This window comes from Cryptomeria japonica, chromosome 11 (genome assembly GCF_030272615.1).
Source record: "Cryptomeria japonica chromosome 11, Sugi_1.0, whole genome shotgun sequence".
Taxonomy (NCBI): Eukaryota; Viridiplantae; Streptophyta; class Pinopsida; order Cupressales; family Cupressaceae; genus Cryptomeria; species Cryptomeria japonica.
Genome location: NC_081415.1, coordinates 578,547,420 through 578,556,537, shown reverse-complemented (window position 1 = coordinate 578,556,537; position 9,118 = coordinate 578,547,420).

Sequence of the window (9,118 nt, the reverse complement as noted above, 5' to 3'; positions counted from 1 at the left end):
GGAAGGGGATTGGTTTTCAAACCCTACTCTTTATGAAAGACACAGTTCAGATCCAGGATACTTTTGTTGTTAAAATAATCTAGTGTGCTTGCGAAGCTATTAAGCCTTGGCTTCGGTGGGTGGGTGGTGGTTTTCGTGATGGGATCTCCTTGAATCAACACAACCTCTGGTGGTTACCTCTTTTGCAGTTGCAAGGGTTACTGTTGGCCAAAATCCAGGGTGTTAGTGCTTTGTGTTTTCACCAACATGACATTCGAACACCTAAGGATCTGTTTTCTAGAGTTTCTATGAGTCTCTAATCATTGGATAACCTCCAGGTCTAGTTTCGTCTGTCTTGACCTGATCGACAGGCTTATGACCTTTTGGTTTCGGTCTTACCCTCACATTTGTTACATAAGCTTGGCATTCAATCTGTCAAACCTTGGTGGAAAGATTGGAAGTGGTATCCTTGGACTCCTTTCACCAACTACAAACCCAAAATGGGTTATCTCTGGTTGGTGCCCCATTTGCCTATGGTCCATATTCTTAACCAGCAGCGACATTTGTAGTCTTCTTAGAAATCCTGGAGACTCGGGTTTCTTGTTGTCTGGTTTGCCACCACTGAACCCAAGATTGCACACTTTGCTTGGTGTGTGCTTTTTCAAGGGTTGCCTTTGGGTTCGAGACTTAAGCACTTAGGGGTTCCTCATCCCTGGTGCCCTTTTTGTGGTCACCTAGAAACTTTTATGCACATTTTTTGGTTCTGTAGAAGAGCTCAACAATATTGGAGGTGGATCCATGATTTCTTTCGGCATTTTTGGCCTAAGCCCTTTTCTTGGCATATGGCTCTTCTGGGAGATTCGCCTAGAATCCCCTTAAAGTTTTCCTAGATATGGCATGCTTTCAAAATGGAGATCCTATTTACTCTTTGGAAAGATAGAAATGCAGTTCTTTTTACTCACAACTCTTTGGATATTAATATCTCACTTTATGCTAAAGCTTGCATTTGTAATAATGTATTAATATAGATTCAGGTACAAGCAGATAAAGTGGCTCTTGAGGTGGGCCACTTACAAGAGCTCCTTCAGCATTGGGTCAATGCCCCTTGTACGGTTGCTAGAGTGTCACCGGATTGTGTTTCTGCCGACCGCACTTCGCCTTGTGGCTGCCACTATGGCCGAAGTTCCTCTGCCCGATGCTCTCAGACCCCATGGTCCCAGGCTCCTCGCCGCTCCTCTGGTGGGAGAGACGACGCGTGGAGGCGCTACTCAGCTTCTCCTCTGCGTCGTGGCTCTGCCTCGGGGTGGCCTTTTGCTGCTCTTGTTACTTTGGCTCTTGTTGTTGGTGATGGCTTTGGGTGGCCTACTGCCACCACCTCCAAGTTTCCTCGCCTGGCTCTGGCTATTTATCCCCCCAGGCAAGAGGAAGGAGAAGAAGAAAAAGACCCTGCAGATGGATGGTTCGTGTCGGACCCGAATCGTGGCCTCGTTGATGTATGGGGCAAGAAAGATGATCCAGATCCTCCCCCCTCGACTGCCTCTACTTTGGCTGCTTGAGGAAGTTTTTTGATGAATAGCTTTATTTTTTGACTCCGACTTCTTGCCGTGTGACTCTCCCAGGGTGATCTTGTATCCCCTGACCTTGTTCTGTGAATATGTACTTTACTATTTTTATCTAATAGAGAAGGCCTATTCATCAAAAAAGAGTATTCATTACATGAAATATCTAAACACTTTGTTAATTAAAAATATGATAAAAAGAAACTTTTTCTTTTTTACTTTTGTATACATACATACATACTAAACTCTAAAACAAGGTCATTGACAAGTAACACATAAAATGAAAGAATGAAAAATAACTATTTTATTTTTATTAGTGAATTATTGAATTACTATTTTAAAAGTTTTAGGTCAACTCTCCCTTAACTTCATATTCACTAAACTATTACACATAATTATTACAAGGTTTCATGCCACTTCTAGACAATTATCAACTATCTCTATAGATTATAAATGATATATGTTTGAAAAAATCATAATAATCTTACATGATTTATTAGTCTACTATGTTCATTTCTTGCTCTCCATACAACATCTTACATTATCCAACAAATCAAGATTTTCTTTATTTATATGAAGAATGTATTAATTTTTAATTTCAAGATTTTTTTTCCCCTATTTTAAACTTACGAAAGTATTATTTTTTAATTTCAAGGATTTTTCCTATTTTAAACTTCAGCATTTGAAATCCATTTATGTTTTGTCATGTTATGTGAATAGAATGTTACTATGGTTTTGTTAGCACCTTCAAAATTCTGGCAAAATGTGAAGTGCTCATGATGAGAAATTTAATTATGATACTCTGAATACCCCTTCAAATTCTTCCCTAAATAGCCTACTTTGGAGGGCTATAAGTTGAAGCCTATTGCCTTTCATGAGAAACCACTCTCTAATTATGTTCATCAGTTATATGTGAGTGTTCATGTCCATTTCCAGATCTCCATAATCAGATTTGATAGATTTTTTAAGCATCAAGTTGATAGGGGCTTTGCCATGTGTTATTTCAGAAAATGCTTAAGTAATCCACTTTGACAATTAAAATTTTGAAATCTGGGAATGATCTTACGAATCCGTGTGGTAGAAAGTATTTCAGTGTATGTGGTTGCATGCCTATGCTATTTTGTGAAGATCCCTTAAGTTTTGATAGGCTTTTTAATTGTTTTCGCCAAATTTGGCATCCCAAAAAATGTTCAAAATTCAAAAATAAAAGATTATCACCAGTCTTGAGATGGTCACAGGGGTCTCCAATTTTGATTTCATCAAAATCCAAGGCCGTTTGATAGATTATTCTAATATTCACATTCTATCGCTACACACTCCGACAGGTTGGTTTACAAAACAAGTACTTCAAATCTTCAATCTGATAAAAAAAAATAGATGAGAAACCAATGTTTTTTTTAAAATATCATGCCCGTTCACCAATTTTTGTGGCTTGAGGACGCTCAGTTAGTCCGCAGTGGATCTGAAATGTTCTCTATAATTTGTGGGATTATTAAAAAACATTTTAAAATGTTTGTAAGAATGATTTTAGGGTGAAGGAAGTTGATAACAAATATTTATAGTTTCATAAAGTTTATGATTTAAAAACGTTTTGAAATCAATTTTTCATAAAAGTATTTGGTCCCTGCAATCCTGCACATAAAATTAAGCTGGGTGAGAAGTGCGTGCGGGAGCACGGGAAACCCACTGTCCCGCACAAGGCCAAGGGTCAAACCATTTCACAGAATTTTCATTCCATGGAATTAGTGGAAGATGGCTACACGTACTCCTCACAGAGATGGCGTTTTGCATAAAGATGAAGATTTGTGTCAAATATTATAGCTGGAAATGCTCAGATAAATATGCATTTAGAATTTGGTTGCATTGGAATTGCACTGTAATTGTTTTTAAAAATGTCTCCAAGAGATGTTGTTTTAAAGGATGAAAAGAAATGATTGCAGAATGTATACAAAATGGATTGTGCAGGGAGGCTCCCGAAATCCTTTAATTTAATGAATTAAGCACACTGGAATTACCAGCTTTATTTGTGTTCTATGTGTGTGAAACGATGCACACCATACACACTTTTGATCACGTGAGTAACCTTCATAGTATTGCATCACCAAATATGTGAGGAGAATGATGAAAAATAGGAGCATAAAAAGGTATCAGGGTGCAGTTGGATCTGATGGTGCTAATGTATATGTTTGACATAGCATTGTGCTGCAGGAGATGGAGAAGGAACAAAGGACCAAATCATTTTCAACCATAGAGAGAATTGTTAAGTGCATTCTGGATCACAAATATGTGTACCATTGTTGTGATTGATTATTGAGAATTGTCACTTTGGCTCCAAATTCATCTCCAAGATTACTATTTAATGTCGACAGCTATGGATGGAAGATGTAGCTGTAGTGATTTCCAGGATAAAAGGCTCAACCAGTAAAGACAAAGGGGGAAATATAATTGTAGTATAATATTTTCTTTTCCTTGGAGTAATATTAAATTGGAGGATTTGCAAGTAAATGCACATATGAAGTTTATCAATAAATGGGTGGAAGTAAAAAGTAGATGATTAGTTTTTCTGTCTTTTAGTTTTCTGGGTGGGTAGTTAAAGAGTTTGATAGATTGCAACTTAATTTCAACAGCCTGAAGCTATTGTGCGAGCCTTTAGTTTCTATGAAAGGGAGAATCAAGGCTATTTGTGGGGGGTCTGGGATAGGATACAATGCTCTATATTTTTGAAGGGGAATTTGCATAAATATTTTGTTTTGATAATGGTGGCTATTTTTTAATGATTTCAATGGGAAAATATTATGTAAATATCTTCAAACTTGTGTTCATTTAATGATATTAATCAATTAATCAAGGATAAATTCAATTTGTCATTGCATCTAAATGTTTTTGTGTACTTAGTTTAATGGGTCCCTTTAAGTAAAGGTTAAATTTTGTTAAATGACTTACTGTGATTTTGGAGAATTAGATTGGATCAAGAAGAAGGGTTTCATGATATATTTCCTTGCACTTTTATGCAAGTCATAAACACACACAATGCTAAACAATTAGAATATTATGCCATTGGATGGACAAAGATTTGTTATGAAGTTTGACTCCGTTGCCCTGGATAACCTGGAGGTTTCTCATAATCAAATTTTAATCTCTCTCTCTCTCTCTCTCTCTCTCTCTCTCTCTCTCAATCTCTTTGTCTCCCTCAATCTCTAGACCTATCTCTCTTCCTATCACTCCCCCTCTCCCTCTCTCCCCCATCTCTTCATACCATCCTCTCCTCTCTCCCCAATCTCTAAACCTATCTCTCTCACCCTTCTACTTTGTATCTTCCATCTCTTCTCTCTCTCTCTCTCTCTCTCTCTCTCTCTCTCTCTCTCTCTCTCTCTCTCTCTCTCTCTCTCTCTCTCTCTCTTCCCTCCTACTCTCTTTATCTCCCCTCTCCCTTTTTCTACCTACCTCTCTTTACATCGCTCTCTACTTTTATCTCCCCTAACTCTCTACCTTCTTCCTTCCATACTACTATTTATCTCACCTTACTCACTCCCTCTCAACCTCTCTCTCTCTCCCTTTCTCTCCCTCCTGCCCTTTCCATACTCTCTCTCTAACTACTTATCTCTATCTACCCTCCCTCTCTTTGAATACCTCTCCTTCCATCTCTCACTCTGACTCTCCCCTTCACTTTTGTTTGTCTTACCTCTCTCTCTCTCGCCTTCCCTCTCCACTTCTCTATATCTGTTTCCCCACTCTCAACTTATCACTATATCCCCTCTCCCTCTCCCTTTCTCTCTATATATATCTCTCTTTATCTCCCAAACCTTCCCTTTCCATTTCTATCAATCTCACCTCTGTACCCACCCTCCCTCTTTATTTCCCTTTTCTCAATCTACATCTCTCTCCTTCCCTACCTATTTCTCTACCTCTCTCTTTCCTTTTCTCTCTACTAATCTATATCTACCTACCTGTTCTGCACTCCCCCCATAATCTATTTATCTAAATACCTAGATAGATAAAGAGAGGTGGTGAGGGAAAGAGAGAGATAAAGAGATGTGAGATAGACATAAGTGGAGGGGAGAGTTGGAGTGAGGGAGGAAGGGTAGATAGAGACAAGTAGTTAGAGAGAGAAATAGAATGGAGAGGGAAGGAGGGAGGGGGAGAGAGAAAGGGATGGAGAGGCAGGGAGAGAGTGTGAGGTGAGATAAATAGTATGGAGGGAAGGAGATATAGAGATACGGGAGATAAAAGTAGAGAGGGATGGAAAGATAGGTAGGTAGAGAGAGGTAGAGGGGAGTTAAACAGAAAGAGAGAGGGAAGGAGGGAGGGAAGGAATGAGAGAAAGGGAGATTTACGTAGATTAATAGAGGTGGGAAAGGAGAGAGGTAGAGAAATGTGGAGAGAGGGAGAGGGGAGATAGATGTAAGTAAAGAGGGAAACAGTAAGAGTGAGATAAGTAAAGAGGGAGCATGGAAGGGTGGGATAGAGAGAAAGGGAGAGAGGGAGGGAGAGCTACGTAGAGAAGTAGAGGTAGGGAGGAAGTGAGGGGATGTATGTAAGGAGAGGGAGAGAAGAGATAAAGATAAGTAGAGATAGAGAAGGAGAGAGAGAGTTGGGGAGGTGGTGCAATCACCGGTTAGGAGGGACCTCAAAGAGATCAATCTAGACCGGGTAGAAAGAGTAAACACAATGGAAACAAGAGGATATGATGGAGGCAATGCAGAACTGAATATATTAGATCATGAAAACTAATTACAGATAATCCGTAACATTTTGGGTTACAAGATCCAACTCACTGGCCTGCTACAAACATGCTTAATTAAAGAACAGGTCACTCCCAGACCTCCAAGCCTAAGATCTATCTACTATATTCTATCTGATTTTCTTTTGATTGACTTCTAATTCTCAATTAAAATGATTTATACGATCCAAGGGGATTCGGTTGGCCCCAAAAAGATCAAATGTTGAAGAACAAGATCAAATGTGTAAAACCAACAGGTCGGCCTCCGCCAAAGAGATTCCTGTGGAAAATCCAAAGGATGAAGTGCGGATGAAAGGGAAGGTTGGCCACACTCCAAGGAACATCAGAATCAATGCACAGGGCTCCGCAAGATATGGAAGGGATCTGGTAGATTCATCAATGCAAATAGGTCCAAACGGTTTCGGTGCCAGAAAACTGTCTCGAAATCTGGAACTGATAACTTGCTGAAAAATGATCCAAATTCTCCACGGTTTAGGAATAAGGAATATGATCATGTTCTTAAGAAAAATCTAACTCCGCAAGATCCGATGAGCCAATGCAAGAAAATGCAGAATGAAATGTTGAAACTGCAAAACATAAAACAAATAGAAAAGAAATACTTTTGGTTGATGCAAGATTGCCATGAATTGGGGATGCTCCCACATCAGACATCCGGGGTTGGTTGTTGAAAAAGTGAGTCTCTCACTTTGTTGGGGTCAGAGGAAAACCAAGGCGGTCTACCTCTTCTTGAGAAATCCAAGATGAATCTTCAACTGGTTTGTCCTTACATTTTACAAGATACTCCTTATACTGTCTACTTCGGGTGCTACGCCTAATCCTACTGTCCAAAATGTCTTTAATCTATTCTGGCTTCTTCCGGGGCAACTATTTTTTCCAAGTCTACAATACTGTCCTCACTGAATTCTGTTTCATGATACTGATGTAGATCTGCAATGTTGAATATAGGTGAAATACTCAAACTATCTGGTAACTCCACTTCATATGCATTTTCGGAATTGAACTTCTTCAAGATCTTACAAGGTCCAAACTTCCTCATCTATAACTTGTTATAGGTTCCAACTAGAAATCTCTCTTTTCTCAGATACACCATCACTTCATCCCCAACTTCAAATCCCTTATGTCTTCTTTTTTATCTTATTTCTCCTTATACTTGTTGTTCATGTCCTCCAAATGTTTCTTAACCTGAATATGCAAGGCCTTCATGTGATTTGCAAATTCTTCTACCTTTGCACTCCACTTGTCTTCATTACTAACATCTCTTAATTCTGATATACCTCTAGCGTGTACTCCGATAACAGTCTCAAAAGGTGTTCTTCTGGTGCTTCTATTCACTGAATTGTTGTAGGAAAACTCTGCTTGTGCAAGAATCAAATCCCAACTTCTGGTTTTCTCTCCAACCAAGCATCTCAACAAATTTCCCAAGCTCTTGTTACTACTTTTGTCTGTCCATCGGTCTGTGGGTGAAAAGTAGAACTGAATTTCAAACCTATCTTCATCTTCTTCCAAAGTGTTCTCCAAAAATAACCAACAAACTTAGTATCTCTGTCTGAAACTATGCTCTTAGGTAATCCATGCAATCTCACCACTTCCTTGAAAAATAGGTCAGCTATATGCACTGCATCTAATGTCTTCTTACAAGGTATGAAATGAGCCATCTTTGAGAATCTATGCACTACCACAAATATATAATCATTCCCTCTCTGTGTCTTAGGCAATCCAAGTATGAAATCCATGCTTATATCCTCCCAAGGTCTTTCTGGTACTGTCAAAGGCTTATACAATCCCACATTCTGACTACTACTTTTTGCAACTTGACAAAATCTACAACTCTACACAAATTTCCTAACATCCTTATGAATCTGAGGCCAAAAGTAATGTTTACTTACCAATGCTATTGTTTTGTCAACACCAAAGTGTTTGACTAATCCTTCACTATGCTTCTCCTTTATCATATTCTCCCTTGTAGAACTCTTAGGTATGCACAACTGAACTCCTCTGAATAACATCCCATCCTGAATGAAGTAATCCAACCACTTGCTTATATCTACCATAACTGGTTTTCTACATGTTTTCCAAGGTTTTGCAAAATTCGGGTCATCATTGTACAAGGTCTTCAACTCCTCAAATCCTAATACTGTTACTCTCATCTCTATTAGCAAATTCCTCCTTCTACTCAATGCATCAGAAAATTTATTATATTTCTCACTTCTATGCTTCAACACACAGGTGTAACTCTGCAAAAATTCTACTCATCTCATATGTCTGTGATTCAACTTACTATGACTATTCAAATACTATAAGGCTTGATGAGCGGTATATAAAACAAACTCTTAGGAAATAGGTAATGTCTCCATTTCTTCAAGGATTGAACTATGGCATACAATTCCTGATCATACACTGAATATCTCCTCCTCGTATCAATCAACTTCTCACTGAAATAAGCTATTTCTCTCCCTTCTTGACTCAGGACTGCTCCAATTGTAGTTCCACTTGCATCACAATGTACTTGAAACACTTTGTTGAAATCCAGTCTATCTAACACAGGCTGCTTAGTCACTTTCAGCTTCAACAATTCAAAACTTTTGTTTTCTCTAGTTGTCCACTTGAATTCCTCCTATCTCCCCTCATTGTTTTATTCATAGGGTTACAAACTGAACTAAAATTTCTAATAAACTTATGGTAGAAACTAGCCAATTAATGAAATTATCTTACCTCTCCAATGCTTTCTGGTGTAGGCCATTCAACAATTGCTTTTAATTTCTCAGGGTCCATCTTCAATCCATCCGCATATATCACAAATCCCAAATAGACTAACTCTTCCTTCACGAAAGTACACTTC